This window comes from Octopus sinensis, linkage group LG5, assembly GCF_006345805.1.
Source record: "Octopus sinensis linkage group LG5, ASM634580v1, whole genome shotgun sequence".
Taxonomy (NCBI): domain Eukaryota; kingdom Metazoa; phylum Mollusca; class Cephalopoda; order Octopoda; family Octopodidae; genus Octopus; species Octopus sinensis.
The window spans coordinates 56,947,705-56,970,082 of record NC_043001.1 but is presented as its reverse complement, the minus strand read 5'-3'; positions in this window follow the sequence as shown (position 1 = coordinate 56,970,082).

Sequence of the window (22,378 nt, the reverse complement as noted above, 5' to 3'; positions counted from 1 at the left end):
AAGGGGAGGCAAACACCCCCGGCTGCCGGAACTGCATCCAGGGAGAACATCTGAAAGATGAAATACCTAGAAAAGGATAATGTGGGACCGGAGCCGGTTTCAAATTTTTCAAGATATGCCTGCACACATATACTTGATCTATCTTCATCAGCCAAACATATACCACGACAACATTTCAGATGTTACCACATTAATGCCAATACACTCGACTGAAACGCCGAAACGCTAACAGAACGAGAACGGTGAAGAAGTTTCAATAAATTAGTAATGCAATGCTAGAGTATTGCCTTCCAGTAAAGAATAGCCCGTGAGGGGAAAATATACATAGAAGTAAATATATGGCACAACGAAGTACCGATATTTACTGGAAATAGCGAACGTAATAATACGACGCTAACAGAACGTGACAGTAGGGGGTACACCACCGCTGTATAGCCCTAGGAAGCATCGAACGCCTCCTGATGGCTTTGACACATTTTTCCCTGTGTCCTTATATACATTTACGAAGGGGAGACAAACACCCCCGGCTGCCGGAACTGCATCCAGGGAGAACATCTGAAAGATGAAATACCTAGAAAAGGATAATGTGGGACCGGAGCCGGTTTCAGATTTTTGAAGATATGCCTGCACACATATACACATATCAGCACACATATCAGCCAAACATATACCACGACAACATTTCAGATGTTACCACATTAATGCCAATACACTCGACTGAAACGCCGAAACGCTAACAGAATGAGAACGGTGAAGAAGTTTCAATAAATTAGTAATGCAATACTAGAGTATTGCCTTCCAGTAAAGAATAGCCCGTGAGGGAAAAATATACATAGAAGTAAATATATGGCACAACGAAGTACCGATATTTACAGTAAAGAATATATGCATATTATATGTATACATATATATATATGCATACTATATATATGTATATATATATATATATATGCATATTATATGTTAATGTCCTGTTATTTGTATTTGTGTACCATTTCTTCCTTTTTTGCGTCCTTGTTTTCGTATACGTTCGCTGCTTTCTTCCAAGGAATCTAGTGCTCTTAGCTTATTTTTTCCTTGGGGCTGGCCAGATTGGAGCAATCTCGGGTATAACCAGTCGAAATTGCAAAGATAATCTGGATCTCGACTGAGGTAAGAAAACTCCAAAAGACCCGTCCTTGTTTTCTTTGTATCGCCTGTCTGGATGTTTGTTGTCCATTTTTTGCATCACCTAACTGCCTGGATATTTTGCGTTCTTGTCCAATGTTTTGTATTTTGTATTTATATATATATATATATATATATATATATATATATATATATATATATATATATATATATATATAATATATATATATATATATATACATATATATATATGTGTTTGTGTATGTATGTATAACGGGCTGTGCTTATTTGTGTGTATGCATGCATTCGTATTAGTCAATGTACACTCATACAAATACAAACATATAAAATATGTATACATATATATATATATATATATATATATATACACATGTGTATGTTTTCGAGTGTTCTTCCAACCGCGCGCACATGTGTGTATAATTCACAATTTATGAGACTACGCTCAGAATAAGTATTAATCAATCAAGCCCGATTAATAAAAATTATAGAGAAAATCAGGATGTGATGGATTTTGATTGACTCTTTATAAATATACACGTGAGTGTGCGCGCGCGTATGTGCGTCTTCGTGCACGTAAGTGTTGTACGATCGCGTATATGTGTGTGAGCGCATATGTGTATGTGTGCAGGCGTATGTGTGTGTTTGTGTGTGTGTGTGTATCTGTACGTACGCGTACATATGGTCTTTACGCAACTGGATGGCCCTTAGGTGGTTGATCGATGTACAAAAGATGGCACCCCTTCTTCTTTTTCTCTCATCCTACACCATTAAGGTCACATTGTGTAACATATTACTAGATGAAAGAAGTCTAAAGAAATGCCGTGGTTACTGTCTTTGAATCTTTCATCCCAGTTTAATGTTTAATGCTAGCGGGGCTGGGTTGGTCTAAAAATATACAACGACATTTGAAGGCAGAATAGAATCAGTCGCAGAATTATCTAGCAACCGTAGCTGTGTTTCGACGTAGATATCGCAAGACGGAGAAGAAAAATGGGGATCCTAAACGTCAAGGATGAAATATAGGTCAGATGACAATGCGAGAAAATATTTCTCATTTTGAGATTCAGCCCATGAATGTGTTTGCTTTCTGGAAAAAAGGTTTATGTACGTCTTCATGCTCAACTTCATATGATAATGCCCATTTGGCAAATTATAATCACCAGAGAATGTACTCTCATTCACATCTTTTGGGAATTGTACTGCTTCTTCCTCTTCACTCTTTTACCCAGCATCAGAGAACATCTACCATAACAACGACAATAATAAACAATCTAAAGAATAATATTCTAAAAATAAAGAAAAAACATATAATAAATAAAAAGATAGGTAAAATAATAAATAAATGTGCAAATAATGTAAACTAAACATTATCATGTCAGAATTGTCAGAAGTATAACAATAATAATATTCATTTCTGACATTCCTGTATGGACACAAATATATAGGAAGCAGCAGGGTAGAGTTGATATATATATATATATATATATATATATATACATATATTTGAACGTGTATTCATACATATACACACATACATATATATAGATAACTATGTAAATATAGGCGTGTGTATATATGTATATATGTGTATAAATATGTATATGTACATACATATACATATGTATACATAAATATATATATACATATATATATATACATACATACATATATATATGTATATGTACATATATATGTATATATATATGTATATATATATGTATATGTATGTATATATATATATGCTAATGTATATACACATTGTTATACACATATATGCATGTACACATATATATGTACATATATGTGTATATTTATGCATGTGAGTATATGTCTATGCATATATATACGTACATATGCATGTATGTGTATATATATATATTACAACTATTTAGCCGTATATGTAGTTTGCATAAATAAAAAAAGATTGCGACTTGTTTATAATAAAACTGATGGCTTTATTTTCATTATAGCGTCCTTGCTCTGGGTATTAATTAGAATTCTTCTAAGACAGGGCTGTAACGTGTTTCCCAGTCAAGTTATTAGATACGCCAGAATTGTAAATAATGTTAATGTATTTTTGGAAAGAATTAAAATTTGAATGATGCATATAGAAAAATAATGTAGCGTAAAAAAAATAAGTTAAATGTTTTAACCGTTACTTGGAAAGTAATGAATTGTTTGAAACTTTTTAGCATTTTCTTGTTAAAACTTGGTGTATATTTACAGAAATATTGGTTTTTACTCGACATTAATTGTAATGTCAGTTTTCTTCAACTTCAATGTAGATTCTATGTTAATCATTCAGTTCAATTTCGCTTCGTTACAGTGTAATTCTAGTGATATTGGTACGTATTTTGACTCTAGAAATGAACGATTGCAGAAAGTATTGATATGTAGTGGGGAAGAAGTGACACGTAATGATATGTGAGCATAATAGTTTAGTCACAATTGATATGCTGTTGCAAATAACTCGAGAATACCAATGGTGTATAGAGAGGTTTATAGAAGTAGTGAGAGAGAACAGAAGTTAATAGAAATTGTAGCGTGAAGCGGCAACTCCACGGTTTAGTGTTAAGGTAATGAAGCACAGCCACAGCATAGCTGTAACTTCATGACTTATTACGATTCGAAGATTTACTCAGTTTAATTTGGGGATCTTAGCAGGTGACCAGGTTACCTTGATTCTAACTAGGTCATGGTTTCTTCCCCCTGCGCACATTTCGGGTTCACTTATTACTATTTGGTTTGAGTATCAAACTATTAACCTGCTTTTATGTGTGTATGTGTGTGTGTGTGTGTGTGTGTGTGTGTACATAAATATACATATATATATATGTATACACACAGGCACATATACACGCAGACGTAACTGTGTGATAAGAAGCTTGCTTCCTATCCACATGGTTCCGGGTTCACTCCACTGAGTGCCAACTTGGGCAAGCGTCTTCTACTATAGCTTCGAGTGAACCCAATTCTTTTGAGTGGATTTGGAAGGCGGAAACTGGGAGAAAAGCATCGTATGTGTGTGTGTGTGTTTGTGCTCTGTTTGTCCCCCACCATCGCTTTACAACCGATTGCGTCCCCGTACCTTAGTGGTTTGGCACAAAGGGAGGCGATAGAATAGGTAACAAGATTAGCAAAAACATTTAAGTACTGGGTTTGATTTATTCTACTGAAAAAATCCCCAGGGTGATGCTCTAGCATGGCCGCAGTCTACTAACTAAAACAACTAAAAGATTATAAATATATATGTAAAGGACTAAAAAGGTTGTTTATTAGCAATTACAATCCAAAGGCAAAAACTAATAGAGGTCACAAAAGTGACAGCGGGTACTGACTGAGTTAAAGCAACTCAAATGCCATAAAAGCACTGAACGTAATGACTGACAAAGGGTGGTAAGTCCCCAGCGTACATAGTCGGATCGCTATTTCGGATTTTGATGTAGACCATCGTTATCCTCATCAGCGACTCTTAACGCCTAGGGTGAAACGCAGCTACCTCAGTTAGTCTTTTAAGAAAAACCGTTGAAAACACGTGCTGATTTTCAAAGCGGTAAAAGTGTAAACAAGAAATTAAGAACTGTGGCTTATTAGCAATAAGAACCTAAAGGCAAAATTAATGGAGGTCATATATATATTAAGATATATATATTAAGATAAAACTTACTTGAAAATGGATGCGTAACGTTTAATCAAATAATAATATAAATAATATACATATACACGCACGTATGTACATACATGTATATGTATGTATATAAGTATGCATATATGGGTACAGGACGTGACAAAATGTAAACAACGCAAAATGCGAAAATAATGTTGGGTACGCAAAGAACGAGAGAAACAAATGGAAAACAAGATAAGTAACATAAAAAACGACCCTTCATCAGTTGTCGGCTGTCTTTCTACTCCTTATTTCGAGCAACGAGAAAAGACTTATTTTGCGAACCAAAATAAGAGAAAAGATAGGAGAGTAGATAGATAGGAATACATCTGAACTGCATAATATACTGAAGGAAAAGAAAAATGATTTCGTGAGGAAAGGATGCACACTGCCAGCGGGCTCTCCACGCTTACTCTGTAATACAAGAAAGAAATTCACAACGCTGCAAACTATTCATTCCCGACCATTGTTTTGACGAAAATGCAGATAATTTTCGACTGGCCTTGATATACATACATATATACGTCCATCCATCCATCCATCCATACATACATACATACATACATACCTACATACATACATACATACATACCTACATACATATATACATACGTACGTACATGCATATATATATATATATATATATATATATATATATATATATATATATATATATATATATATATATACTAGACTAACCGTAACCCATTGGGTCACTGGGAAACTGTTAGTTTCCCAGCAATGGAGTTTTGCTTCGTGAGTTTTTTCCAGGTTATTTCACATGCTTTCAACAAATGTGCTATCGTAATCACGCGAAAACGGCTCCTTTCCCCAGAAAAGGACAGATTTGCCTGCTATTTCTTGCACGCCCTGCTAACGCATAACAGGTATTTCGGGTCCTTTATCGCAAATAGCTGTTACATCGCAGCAGAGCGTGCCAGAAGTAATAGCCAAATTTTGGAGGTGAGATACATTGAATGCACTCGAAAAAAAAAACAATGGAAAAATCTATTTCACACAGAGGTTACGAACGGTTCTTTTACGAAATATTTAACGTATTCTTAAAGTAATTTTCACTTGAAACTATTTTTTTAAATATGCCAAAAATGTGTTTGTAATTGTTTTCATTTGAAAATAATTTAAAAAAACATTAAAATATTGTCTTTTTAAAGAAAGTTACAATATAAATACTTATTGTACAAACAGCTTACATTTTTTAAATGGCATTCACTTAAAAATATGTGTAAATGATAAAAATATTATGTTTCACAAAAGCGAAAATAGAAACACTTACTGTAAAAAAAAATCGTAGGTTTTCGCTCTCAAGTCACTGTCTAATAGAAAGAGTTTCTTCCCTTTCATGATGAAGATTATGTTCGGAATATTTTCCCATTATGCACCGTTTTGCGTATGTATACCCGAAAATCTCTATTATCTTTTAAAAAACTTGTTTAATTCCGTTCGTATTAATATTTCAGGGTTTAATATTTCATAATTAATATAAATATTTCAGTAAATTATATATACAGACCTTATAAATTGTCAAAAGAGAAACAATGTAAATATTTTGATTTCCATTATTGATGTAAATATGATCTAAAAAATGGTTATATCCTTATGTTTGAAATATATGCGGTCACCTAACGAGAACTGTTCAAATTGATGTAAGATTTTCATCAATCAATTAAAGGAGCCCCTTCAAACGGCCGTAGTGAATTGACACCTGTATATCTTTGTTACTCATTTATATTCTGTTCACCTAACATGGAATCTGCACTTGTGAAATACTATAGAAAATATATTTATAAAGATATATGTCTGAATTACCAAGAACGGATATATATATATATGTTCGTCAAATATGAAATTTGTTGTACGGTATATGGTAAACTTTGACAGCTGCTCATTTTGCGCCATTATTATATTTTGAGAATCTTTAGTTTTTTTAGAAAGCTGATACATCTATTTTTTTATTCTAACTCATTTTGAGCTTTATAAATTATTTATAAATCATTTTTTGCTATTTTTGTTTGAATATGGATAAGTCGGATATTCATACAGTTTTGAAATATGAGTTCTTTCTTAGAAATACAGCATCAAAGACAGCTCGGAATATTCCTGGAGTATTTCCTTCGAATGTTATTACACACCAGACAGTATCAAAATGCTTTGCAAAATTTCGCTTTGGTAACTTTCACCTCACAACTGAGCAACGCGGTCGACCAGAAAAAAAGGTGGATAATGACGAACTAAAAGCCACCGTCGAGTCAGATCCATTTCAATGTCCGAGTGAATTATCGTTGATTCGTGTTAGCAAGCAAATAATATTGACTCACTTCTTCATATCGGTAAAGGGAAAAAGTTGGATAAGTGGGTTCCACATGAGCTCAATCAAAATCAGAAACAACAACGTTTGGAAGACTTATTTATGCTACTTTCTCGTCAGAATAATGAATCATTTCTGAATCGAATTGTAATATGTGATGAGGAATGGATCCAATACAACAACCACAAACGTTCATCACAATGGTTGGACAAAGACGAGCCAGTAAAACACAGTCCAAAAGGCAAAATTCATCAAAAGAAGCTGATGATGTGTGTTTGGTAGTTTGGCGCAGGTGTGAGCCATAATGATTTCATTAAACCTGGTTCATCAATCACGATTGAAGTGTACTGCAGACAACTGGACCAAATGATGCAGAAATTTACAAAAAAAAACTGCCTAGATTAGTCAACTGATCCACTGCTATTTTATTGCAAGGCAACGCCAGACCACACATCGCAAAAATACATTGGCGAAACTTCAGGAATTGGTGTTGAAAGTTCTCCATCATCCACCATACTCACCTGATCTTGCCCCCCATCCTCACACACACACACTGACTACCACTTCTTCCATAACTTGGATAACTTTTTGATAGGAAAAAAATTAATTCCGACGATGCTGCAAAACAGGCCTTCCAAGATTTTAATGATTCTAGTATGCCGGGCTTTTACTGCTGAAATGACAAAAGTGTATTGACAATATGGGTGCATACTTTGATGAATAAACCTATTCTTTTCTACTAATTTCATACTTGACGACCTAATTTCATATTTGACCAAATTTCATACTTGAATCCAGGCCATCAGCATCACTGGGGCTCACCACAGATTTCGCAAAAGAAACATGCCTGCTCGAAGTATTTTACTTTCCGCAATATTTCTAGTCCCGAATGGCTTATTTTTTATATCTAGCAATATGTATTTCTTTATTTCTGAGTAAAGGGTAAAAATAAAGCAACCCTGCAAATCACAACTGATCTTTATACACAGACGCAGAGAATAACAGCAACCAAATAACGACAACGACGGGCACAACAAACAGCAGCGATTTGACTGTCATCTATACTCTTGACAAGAGATGCTAGTTAGTCTTTTACACCTACCAGGTTCCTTCATACTAGCCCGAGTTGCTGTATAATTTTTACGTTCTTTAGGAATATTTCATAGATTGGAATTTAAATCTCAGTCTCTATAGAAATTTATTGTTTCAAGAAAACATTGGATTTGACTTACTTTTAATTTTTACGATTATAGATAACAACACTGGCTGTACATTCCGAGCCCGATTGAAGCGTGTGTGATGGAAGTCGACAGTAAGTCGGCTACGATCGATATTTTTTGACACAGAGCAGCTCAAAGACGACCGCCGGACGGTGAACGAAAATAAATGAACTGCGACTAGGCTCAATAAAAGGTACCCGAGTTATTGACTGAAATTACATACTTGAACTCAGTGTTGGCAGATATTAAATCAGCTTGCAAATACACGTTCATTCTCCAAAATATATACTCCGTCTAAGCCCGAGCAGCCTGAGTGTGGGGGTCGTCACTGATATATATATATAAACAAATAAAACATATGCATATATATATACATATATGTACGTACCTACCTCTACATGTATATATACAGGCATATATGAGTACAGGACACAAAGAAAACGTCGAACACAATGAGAAACGAAAACATAGACACAAACCCAAGGAACTGGACATTTTTCTTAAACAACAACAAAAAATAGAGTATAGGACAAATAACACAAGAAAAAAAAACCCTTCTTCAGTCGCCATGGTTTCATCTACTCTACGTTTCGAAGGTGAAGGCGAGACGTATCTTCGAAAGAAACCTTCCTGCGAAAAGCAAATCAAATAAAATTTGAGATCTGTTTGCAGAGGGGTAAAAATGGTAACAAAACCAGGACAGTAACGACAGTACAAAATATAAACAGTAAAAGACAGGACAAGGAAAATAACAAGACAAGAAGGGCTGTTAGCCGAACGAAAAAAAGTATTACGAACGCTATTTCTGTGAACGGCGATGGGAGCAAAGAAAATTGCCATCCACACCTCAAGAAGGTCAGGCCAGAAAAGACAGTAGCAGAGCTCTCGTCGCGGGTCAACGACGGGAGGGAGGAGGAGGAACAAGTGAAAGGGAGAGAAGAAAGGGGAATGGTTGTGAGGAAACCGTGAAGAATGAGAGAGAGAGTGAAGAATGAGAGAGAGGGAGAGACAGTTAAGTAGAAGAAAAGGAAATCAAAGAATGAAGGCTGAGAAAGGGATGGGACAGAAAGGTTAAGAGTGCGCATCAAAATTAATATCAAGAACAATCTTACTTAGAAAGGGATGCGTGCGTTCCGTCATATAATATATTAATAAATAAAACATATGCATATATATATACATATATGTACGTACCTACCTCTACATGTATATATACAGGCATATATGAGTACAGGATACCAAAAAAACGTCGAACAGAATGAGAAACGAAAACATAGACACAAACCCAAGGAAGTGGACATTTTTCTTAAACAACAAAAAAATAGAGTACAGGACAAATAACACAAGGAAAAAACCCCTTCTTCAGTCGCCATGGTTTCATCTACTCTACGTTTCGAAGGTGATATATATATATATATCAATAATAAAGTGGTTGCTTCTTATCAGGAACAAAATGTTATATATATATGTATATATATATATATTTGAGTAGTTGAATGAATTATCTTATTATGGATAATTTGGTTAACCGATAACTGGGTAGCAAATTCACGTCAGAAAAAAACACGGTTGAAACTACATGCCAAGGGCAGAGATCACGTGCTTTCGTGTGGAAATTTGTGTGTTTTTTTTAAATACAAATAAATGAAAGAATGGAGTTGAACGACGAATTAACAAAATTCCTTTATTCTCGACATATGTTTCGAAGGCTGCATATTCCTAATTTCGAAGGAATAAGGGGTGCATTATGCCGCCTTCTCATCAGGAAAAACAAGGAACTTATGTCAGCATGAAGATGAACAAAAACTTTTAGATGACTGCCCACACGGAGCCCATAGCGATAATGAGTGTTTCTTTAAAATATTCCGTTATAAGCAGTGACGTCAAAAATGGTTGAATGTAGAAGATTCTAGAAGGTTCAAGGGTTCAAACAAGGTTGGAGGAGAGAGGTCTAAGAATAGGAAGGTGACAGGGTGCAGGTCATATGAATGGTGATTTGTTGTTGTTTTCTTTTGTGATTGAGTGCTTATGTGTGTGTATGTATATAACTGCAATCATGTCTATGTGTGTGTATGTGTGTGCCTGATTGTGTGTGTGGTTGGGTAGATGCCAAAAACAGACATTGGTGAAGTGACAGGTTTGTGTCTGTGTGTTTGATTGTGCTTACGATAGAGAGAGGGAATTAGGAATATGCAGCCTTCGAAACATATGTCGAGAATAAAGGAATTTAGTTAATTCGTCGTTCAACTCCATTCTTTCATTTATATATATATATATATATATATATATATATATATGTGTGTGTGTGTGTGTGTGTGTGTGTGTGTGTGTGTGTGGTGTGTGTGTGTGTGTGTATGTATGTATGTATGTATATATTATATGTATATATATATATTTATATATATATATATATATATATTTATATATATATATATATACATGCACACACATACGAAGGGTGTTTATTAAACATTTCCCTTGACCAGTTCCGGATATTGCAGGAAACGGAACTTGTATAGGTAAAATTAAACATGTCTTTACATGTCTCATTGTAAATTGCAGCTTTCCACTAGTATTCATTTGCTTTTTACGGCTGTTGAAGTGCACTATGGTGTTATATAATGGAGGCAGTTCAATGCAGATCAATGATCAGGTTCTTATACTTGAAAGGTTGTACACTAAAAGAGACCTTCGATGAGATGAAAGAAGTTTATGGTGACGATGCACTTTCATACGACATAGTCAAGCTCTCGCAGCGCCAGTTCAAATGTGGTCAGACATCGGTAGAAACTGCTCCTAGTCCTGGACATCCACTTTCCATCATTGATGACGACACCATCCAGAAAGTAGAATCCGACATTTTGGGGGATAGCCACATAATTATTCGGCAACTAGTCTAAGAAATGAAGATAAGTGTAGAGTCCGTGCAAAAAAATCACTCACGACCATTTGCACATGCGGAAGCTGTCTGCACGATGGATTCTCCGCAGGTTCACATCTTTTCAGAAACAGGAACGAGTCAATTACTCACAAGCTCTTTTCACAATGTGCCAACAAAACAAGGGCATTTTTGGCAAACTAATGAAACATGAGTCTATCATTATGACTCTAAGACTACAGACTAGTCGAAGCAATAGAAGCATGATAACTCACCAACTCCAAAGATGGCTCGTGTCCAACTCTCAGCAAGCAAGGTGAGCTCACAGTCTTTTGAGACCAGCTCGTAGTAGCTGGTAAAGGGAACCACAATTAACGGGACATATTATGCTTCTCTGCTGCAGAAATTGCGGGACGCCATCAAGACAGAGAGGCGTGGCATGCTGACCAAAGGAGACCACCTCCTCTATGACAACGCCCCAGCTCGCAATACGCATGTTGCCCATATGGAAGCACACTCCTGCGGTTATGAAATCCTTCTTCATACCCCTTACTCTCTCAACCTCGTCCCTATCTCACTGCCACCTTTTTCGGACCATGAATTCTTTTTTCATAAAGAAGCACTTTTCGGATGGTGAAGAATTTCCGAAGTAAAGTCTTAGCTCCAGACATAACCTACCAACTTTTACAAACGAGATCTTCACAGCAGCATAAAATGATGGGTGAGGCTTGTTACCATTGGTAGTGGCTTTGTAGAGAAGGACAAATAACTATGCCAAGTTTTGTTTATGTGTGTCCTTGGGAAGTGGGTCAGGGGAAACTTTTAATGAACACCGCTCATGTATATATATGTGTGTGTTGTGTGTACAACGAGTTTCTTTCAGTTTCCGTCTACCAAATCTACTCACAAGAGTTTGGTTGATCGGCCCGAGGTTATACTAGAAGACACTTGACCAAGTTACTATGCAGTTGAACCTAATCCGGAACCTTGTGGTTGAGAAGCAGGTTTGTTACCACACATACATGCCTGCGCCTTGCATACATATTTGCGTACATACACGCTTACATGCATAAATATTTATACGTATGTATATATGTATGTATGTATGTATTTATGTAAAGGTAAGTTCATAATTTGGTATTCGAAGCAAATTGACATAAATGTCAGTTAAAGTCAAATACGGTTGAGAAGTCATTACATAGTTAGATTCAAGATAACTCGATCATACACAGATGCACACATACACACACATATACATATGCATGTGTTAATACACACACACACACACACATATCCCTTCGTAACGTACATAGAAATATAGATGGATATATATATATATATATATAATATATACACACACACACACATACAAACATGTATACATACATACATACATACATACATACATACATACATACATACATACATACATACATACATACATAGAGTAGCAGTCAATGGCTGAGGTCGATGGCTTCGGCTACACTCATAAGTCGAAATAAGAGACGATTATTATTGTTTTTGTTTAAACACTAATAATAGTGTGTATTTTTGTTTACATCTTTGCTTTTCCCTCCTCTGCTTATTTTTGACTATCCCTCCCTCTTCCCCTCTGCTAAATCATTTTCCATCTTTAATTATCTTTCCCCTTCTACTTCTATGGTTCTAATTCTTATTCTCTTCCTTCTGTTTCGTCTTTATACTCTTTACTGTCACTCACTTTCTTTATATCCTTCCTTTATTTTGTCTTCATTCTACATTTTTCTCGCTGTTTCACTTCCCCATTCCTCTCTTACAGTCACAATCTCTCTACCTCTCTCTTCTCTCCTCCCTCTAGTCTCTCTCTCTTCTCTTTCACACACTCTCTCTCTCTCTCTCTCGCTCTCTATCTCTCTCTCTCTCTCTTTCATTCTCTTTCTTTTTATAAATAAATAAATCGGTGATCTCTACTCTGTTAATTCCATTATTGTCTGGTTCATGAATTTTCTGTGACAAAACGCTATCTATTTTCGAGACAGTTCTGCCTGGAACTTACTCAATGGCTTTTGAACATTAAGAACAGTTTTAAAAAAACAGAAAGAAACTAAAACGGCTACAACAACAATATAAACAATATCAACAGCAGAAACATCATTATCAACAATATCAACAGCAAAGATAATAGTCTGTAAGAATAATAAATGTTTTCATGAAAATTTTGTTCAAATGCTTTTTTTACAAATTTATGGTATTACGATCAATTCATTAAGTTTTCATCGTGACAATATTACGTTTGATCTTCATCATTATCATCAGCAGCAGCACCATTATCGTCGTTATCATCATCATCTTCAGCAACAGCAGCAGATCATCATCATCATCAATAACATCGTCTCTCTCGTTATCATCATTGTCATTATCAAAATTATAATGACAATCACAATCGTTTTATTGTTTTCGGCATAAGCAGCAGCATCGCTACTACTACCACCAGTAGCAACAGCACCTACAATACTGTCAGTCACCACCACCACCACCACCAACACCAATATCATTGCTATCACAAAATACCACGACCTCAGCACCTCAAAAGCCATCAGTGTCAACATCATCTTCATAAAAACTATCATCATGAATACAGTCGATTAATCAAGTACCAGTCATATTCTAAAATTCATTTCAACATTTAACACTCCAAAACATTTGAGGCATTTGTCACGTAGAAATTATAAAAATTATGGGTACGTAGGGGAGAAATGTACCGAAAATTGTCCAAAATCTACACAGATGTCTTGCAAACAATTTGCACATGCAAGTGCTACCAGTTAAAAGCTCCGTATACCGGAAGCTAGCAAGTGTATGGGGTCATCAGGAGAAAATGCGCGCCGTTTCGGGGCCTACCTCTCGACAGCATCAATGCACACCGGCCCCCCTCACTGATATGAGGCCCCGCTTGCTAGATCAGCTGGTTATGAAGAATTCAATATACTTCTAGCCATCGCCCATCGTCTCTTTTTAACCAAATCCAGTGGCTAGCTTTCTCCACTGTAGATTGGATATCAGTCATGGTGGTATTGACTTTACGATGAGTTAAGCCTATCGATAACAACAGTCGTCTCACGCTGTATCCAACAAACCCTCTACATCCGACTTCGATAGGAAAATGTTCCGCTTTCCAGCCTGCGTCTTCACATTCCTCGAGGAGATTTTCATAACGGTTCAATTTTCGAGCCCGAGTGGCGTCCATATTATCTTCATGAGGAACCGTTAGCTCGACTATATTTACAACTTTCTTTCTTTCACACCACATCAAAATATCTGGTTTTTTCGAAACTGGGATGGGAAAGAAAACCTGGCACCCAGGTAAATCTGCAGTTACCTCCCAATAGCCGTTCCACTTTTCATTTTTCTCAGGAAGTTTCTTGATCTTCTTGAAACGGATCCGCTGACCTGGTCGCACGAAGGTAATGAAATCTCTTGATGGTACTTTTAACGGTTTTTCTATTAACTGAGTGATATTGTTCAAACTCCACATGTTTGATAAGTCTTCTTCAAACGTCACATGCTGGTTGACTAAGTCATCTATGTTGATTCTTCTTCTTCTTCTTCTTCTTCTTCTTCTTCTTCTTCTTCTTCTTCTTTCTTCTTCTTCTTTATCTTCTTCTTCATCTTCTTCTTCATCTTCTTCCTTTTCTTCTTCTTCTCTTCTTCTTCTTCTTCTTCTTCTTCTTCTTCTTCTTCTTCTTCTTCTCCTTCTTCTTCTCCTTCTTCCTCCTCACTAAAGGCAAATAAAAGGTTCTAATCAGAAGCGAAGTGTTGTCATTGTGTTCGACATCCACAGAAATTTACAGGCTCTTTATAGAGATGATACCATTCACAAAAGCAATGTGTATTGATGAATGAACTTAAAGATGGTTAAATGAGAACTAGAGAAAACCACGTACTTGGAGACTATCAACTGTGACCTCAGATCAATAGTTTCCTTTGATTTCTTTTCGCACCCCATTGCTTATATAGTAATAGACTCTCCAAATATGAAACCAGTTAATAATTTCCAAGCGTGTAATAGGCGTATAATTCGCGACTTTCCTCGTTTTTCTTTAACATACTCTGATATTACTGATCTTCGGCACTCATGTTGGCGTTCCATTATATATACACTTAGTAAGAAACGGTTGTTTATAACTCCGCTTGCTTGTAATAGTTTTAAGCATGAATCCCTAAACATTATTCAGCCCAGGGTCTTTCGAATCAGGATTGTTATTAAACACATTTTTGTCTTGCTCGTCAGTAATATTCGTAACTCATTTTAATCTATTTTTGAATTCCACTTTTTAATGTGTAAGACCAGTCCGCCTGCCTGTTTCATTAATATGCTTTGCTTCATATACCTATCCAAAAGTTCCTTGCTTCTTCCGTATTTTCATTGCTTAGCTCCGAGATGCTAGTAATGTGTACTTCTATTGTTTCTAAATACCTTGTTCTGTTGTTAAATGTTTATGGTTAGCATCAGAGTGCCGGATGCCAGGCACACCGAAGTGGTTCTCACCGCCCTAAGGGACGAAAATGTGTTGACATGAAAAATTCGGTCACAACATACAGCAGCGATCTGACTGTCCCTGCAGCTAGTTACATGGAAGGCTGATTCATGCCATGAAATAGTATTTTGTGGTGTTGGACGGACCGACTAAATAGCTCGACTTTCACCAACAGAAGAAAAGCTAGGAGGAGGTGAAGAACGTGGATAGGGGCAATCTCACAGAGAAATCCGCCGAAGGAAAGAGATTCCTGAAAGTTTGAGTAGATGTGGCGAACTTCTTCAGGTGTTGTGCTGCATGAACACTTCTTTGTTAGGTTTTGCAACTGTTATAACTCTACCAGCATGGCGATCGATACTATGATGGTCACGTCTACATCGTATGCCGACACGCTTCTCTTACATCTTAGTACGCGCGGCAGTTTCCGCAGTAGAGGCTCTGCACAAGAAATGAGAGGATACAATTTTGACAGAGCGCTTGAAACTGGATGGCTACTATAGTGACTATTTACTCGAACCACCGAACAAATGTTGTTACACATTACTGCCATCCAAGGCGGGACTGGAATCGAAGACAGCCGCTAACTATCTGTGGTCGGCCTTATCGAAAGTTTTTGAGTGATATAAATTATCAGGGCCACTACCCTACCAGTTTATTTACCTAAAATCTCTGCAATACTGCATGAGGTGGAGGCTATAGAGAGGTCTGTTCGGAATGGCGCATTAACTTGGATCTCACATCAGATTAGTGACGGCAAGCCTCAAACTTTTGGCTAACACATTGTCCGAAATTTTGAAGTCTGCAATTAAGAGAAGACCTAAATTTCTTTTTATGTGATACCTTTTGTATGGGTCCTTTCTTAGCAGTGCCAGAGCTCCTCGACTCCAAATAAAATATTTTAATCCGGCGCAGCGAACCATTGCATGTCGTATTTTCGCGACTGTTATCCGTTTTCATAAACTTCATTCCATTACAAAAAATTGAGGCAGGCCGTCGAGGTGGGCACTGAAGCCCATACTATGTTTGGTCAGCTATTCATCTCGAACAGACGATGAGGTGCTGCTATGAATCCGTGCATTTTTTCTAGGAATTGAGTAGCATGCATCCATTATGGTTAACCAAAGACTGAACTGCGGTTTGTTTTCGCATTGCACCTTGCTAACAGGGCAAAAGTGACGAATGCTTGCGTCCCCACTTTCATATATTACCCCAGATCGTCGTGCTTTTCTCCAGTTCCCATCTGAACCCTATCATACCATCTTTCCTGAAGGCTATTGACCAGTATAACTGAGCGCAGATTAGGTTCTATATTGGATTCTTCAAATATGTACATGCGTTTTGGCAACATCGTATTCTTTTCGTCCCATTTGAAAAGTAATTACTGCACAAAATGGGACTGTGTAGATTATTCGATAGCAGAATCACGTTTAAACACACTTGGATCCAGCTCAGAGAACTATGTGAGGAGTCTCTCTGGATATATCAAATGTGCATGGACATTGAGCAATCACATTGGATTACTCAGACTGGGGAATGGATCTACATAGAGTGATTGTAAGGTGAGCGGAAATAGTTCAGAGTATCAACAATTTCAACCTGTCAGCTCCAACACTAAAAATCTACATCTGGCTTCATGGAGCAATCAAACAGCAGCTAATTAGGCCTACCTAATTAAAAGGTATAGAGAGGGATCCCATTACCGGAAGTTGAACACAGAAGGTTAGCCAATTTAATTAGGCGGCGATGATCGTCATCGGAAATGTGTAGCTAGAGCAAAATCAATAGTGTTAAATAAAGCATCAGTGCTGGAAATGTATTAGCTAATGAGCAAATTAACAGAATCCATTTGGAAAAATATAGTGAAAGTCGTCACGACCATGTCTCCAACGCTCATCATAAATTTTGCGATATTAGATGGAACATTATTTTCGACTTATATCTCTGTTAGATGGGGAGTGAAATATTGTTACCAAAATGCAAAGATGTTGCTGTTAATCGTCAGTAGTGTGTCCAAAAAAACTTGCAGAAATTCGCAATCCAGACAAGATCAATATAAGACAGCTTCGGCTTTCAATGTAAAAAGCAAATCTAAATAGCAACCTATACATCGCTTATGAAGAATATTTTCCCCTCTTCATTTTTTTTCAAAATAGAACATGGGAAAACCGAATAGGCATATACTGATATCATTATCGTAATAATTTCGAATACGACGGATATTGAGGTGGTTAGTAAAGTTCTAAATGAATATGAAGTTGTTATATTAGCAAAGATTAAATCGGAGAAGGCGGTGAGCTCACAGTTCTGCCAGTTGACAAGCAAGTTCATGCTGTCGGATCGGGTCATGGCATGCTGGACCGACGGTTAAGTTGTTTCAAATCTGGTTATGCTCGGGCCGTCGGGTGGACAGAAACATATGTGAAATTAAGTGTAGATAACCAGTTTTCTAAGAAAATGGAACGAAAGAAAACCATCACTCAAAGATCGGCCAAAGAATGAAAGCGCATAGTACACTCCCATTATTTATGGCCGTTTGTGTTTTGCTCCACCCAACACGTGGCCAGGTTACAGTGTCTCTTTCGCCTCTTGGGGAAAGGATGTGTTTCACTTGTGATGTGATCTATCTGCTTCCAGCTTTGTCTATACGGCGCGAGCGATAAGCCGTGGATGAACAAATAAAAGAAGGTGCTACACCTTTTCTGCTTCATTCTCACATAATAGCTCTATTTGACGGAGCTGAATATATAAACTACGATTAGAGATCTAGCATCTTGTCTGTTCTGAAATTCTCACAGTCCTCTATCATATAAAGGAGAGAACTCGCTTTCCATCGTGTCCAAACTGAAGGTCGCATTGCATGAAACGTACGCATTTTTTCTCTTTTTTGTGGCTATGGCGTACACGTTTGTGTGGTAGACAAGACTGAACTGAAAAAGACAGTTCTTCGTTAGTAGCCTAGTTGCCATCAACTTTTTATTTGGAAATGACTGAGAGATTAGAGAGGAATGTACTCTTTCATAATAAATTAGTTGAAAAATGGATTGTGAAAACAGCCCGTGAAAGCCGTGAAAGTTGATTTATTCTCAACGTACTCCTTACGCCAACGAGAGATCGTTGAGGAAAAGCAAATATTCTTAACAGTAAGCGGAAGAATACAGAATAACAGGGATGCCTTGAATATCCTTCAGACAAACTTTCATTTTCCATTGTCTATTTTCAATTTACTTCGTAAACCGGCACGCTATATTCTAAGTAACGGTCAGCTTCATCTGATACTTCAGAGGGAAATATCATCATCATCATCGTCGTCGTCGTCAACGCCATCGTCGTACTTGTCGTGGTCTTCATCTATACTGTTGCTGCTGCTTTCCTGTAGTAGAAGTAGTAGTAGTAGTAGTAGTAGTAGTAGTAGTAGTAGTAGTAGTAGTAGTAGTAGTAGTAGTAGTAGTATGTGACAGGATCTGCAGATGCCGAGCAAATTACAAATTTTCTTGCAGCTTTAATTTAAGTCTCTTCACGTCGTTATATTGTGAGAAAACGTGTGGACAAAGAAGGTTTAGATAATCTAGAAACATCGACAGAATTGTGAAAACTAATTCTCAAGCTTGCTATAACTACAAAGAGAGAAAGAAAATAAACGTAAATTTATAGGAGTAAATGATAAAAAATAAAATAGACTGAAATACAAGAACGTCACGTTCTTAATAAGATAACTTCGAAATAACAATTGCTTCCCGTGTGCCATAGTTTTTATACATATATGGTTTACTGTATGTGCCAGCATATATATATATATATATATATATATATATATACATATGTATATATATATACTGGTAGGTGGATAGAGATATGCATATGCATACACTTGTAGATTTATGTAAGTATGTATGCATAAATGTATGTAAGTTTGTATGCAAGTAAATACGCATGTGTGTGCGTGTGTGCATGTTTGTAATGATATGCAAACCAAAAGAAATATATGTCAGTGTATCATGGATACATGAGAGGGGGAAAAACAAAAATATGCAGAGAAAGAGACAGAGAAGCGGGGACAAAGAAAAAAAGAAAGGACGAAATTCCAATTTCCATTTGCAGGTCTGAACGCTGTGAACAGCAATTTCCAGTTGCTATTTGTATACGTAAATATTTATGCATATATATATATATATATATATTATATATATATATATATATAATATATATATATACATATATATATATATATACATATATATACATATACATATATAAGTATATATACATATATACATATATATATATATACATATATAAATATATATACATATATACATATATATATATATATATGTGTATATGTATATATATATACATATATATATACATATATACATATATACATATATACATATATACATATATATATATATATATAACGGGAAGATTTATGAAAATAAACAAAAGACGAAGGCAGGTGGAAAACAAACGAACAATTGTATTAGTATGGCGCTCAGGAAATATAAATAAAACAAGTCTTTAACGTTTCGAGCCTACGCTCTTCAACAGAAAGATACACAGAGAGAGAAAAACACAGAAAGAAGGAGAGAAAAAAATGCGTGCAGTAGCTAACGAATCAACACACATATATATATATATACATATACATATATATATATATATATATATATATATATATATAATACATACATATATACATATATACATATATACATATATATGTATATATGCATATATATACATATATATATATATATGTGTGTGTGTGTGTGTGTAAAGATTAAGAGAGTAAGATATATAGAGAAACAGAAACATAGGGTAAGATTACGAATACATGGTAGTAATATATGCTTCTGTCTTTATTTCACACCTATATTTATCTAAACTCCTGGTAGTATCTCGATTAATCAACGTAAGTGTATGTATGTGTCACTATATTAGTAGATAGATTCTAGTGGATATAGGCCATACGAGTGTGCGTGTGTGGTGTGTGTCCTTATTTCTGCGTGCACATGTGTGTGTATGTGTGTGTGTATGAGTGCGCATGTGTGTTTTGTATGTGGTGTGTGTGCGTGCGTGCGTGCGTGTGTGTGTGTTCGTGTGAGCGTGAATGTCAGTGTATTTATTATGTAAGTGATTGAAGAAAACATCAACCGTGATTACTTATTTAAACTACAATACATTCAAATTCTGAAAAATTATAAGGCGACCAAGAAAGTACGATCAACGATAAATTTGTAGAGAAAAATCCCTATCAGATTTATACAAAAAAAAAAAGTTAGTGTCCTGACCATATTGGAGAAGCACATTGTAATATTACTAATCATATATACATACATAAATCAGCAGTTTGAAAACAGTGCAAAACCTTGAAGCCATAAGCCTGCCTGTCTAGGGAAATTTATAATATAAGTAGCAATCAATAAGCGAGAAACGACTGTAATAAATTCTGTTGCAACTTGTGCAATCACCTTACATATTGTATTGAAGATTTCTTAAAAACATTTCACCGAATTCCATACTATGAGAAAAGATTATCACCATTCTTATCTTGAGTTTTCTAGTCAAGTATTGAATATTGATTTATAAGGAAGCAACATCTATCTATCTATCTTTCTATATATCTATCTATCTAAGGACGAGCATATATATAAATATACACGCACCCCCCCCCCCACATACACCACACACATGCATACTCATACACACACATACACATATATGTGCACACAGAAATAAGGACACGCGCCACACACACACTCGTATATAAATATATATATATATATATAATATATATATATACATACAAACATATATATATATATACACATACATATATATATAAATATAAATATATATATATATATATATATATATATATATATATATATATATATATACATACAAACATATATATATATAAATGTATGTATGTGTATATATACATATATATATATAAATGTATGTATGTGTATATATACATATATATATATATATACACATACATATATATATAAATATACACGCACCCCCCCCACATACACCACACACATGCATACTCATACACACACATACACATATATGTGCACACAGAAATAAGGACACGCGCCACACACACACTCGTATATAAATATATATATATATACATATATATATATACACATACATATATATATATATATATACACATACATATATATATATACACATACATATATATATATATATATATATATACACATACATATATATATATGTATATTTATGTATATATATATGCATACATACAAACAGATATGTGGGGACATGTGTATGTGTATGTGTCTGTACGTCTTTTTGTGTATCTGTATGCCTACTTTTCTACTTTTTCTATCACTCTGATTCAACATAAAACACACGCACTCATACATACATACATACATACATATGTATTAGACGCACGGACCTATACACAATCAGATTTACACAAGCGCACGTAAATATACATTCCAGTCCACTTTAATTAAGAATCTTGAGTATGCCATAGCGATTGTTTTTGTTGTATGCAGCAAAATGATTGTAATGTCTACTGTTGCTGCTGCTGTTTGTGTGGAGATTTATGTTTTTGTTTCTCGCTGCTAT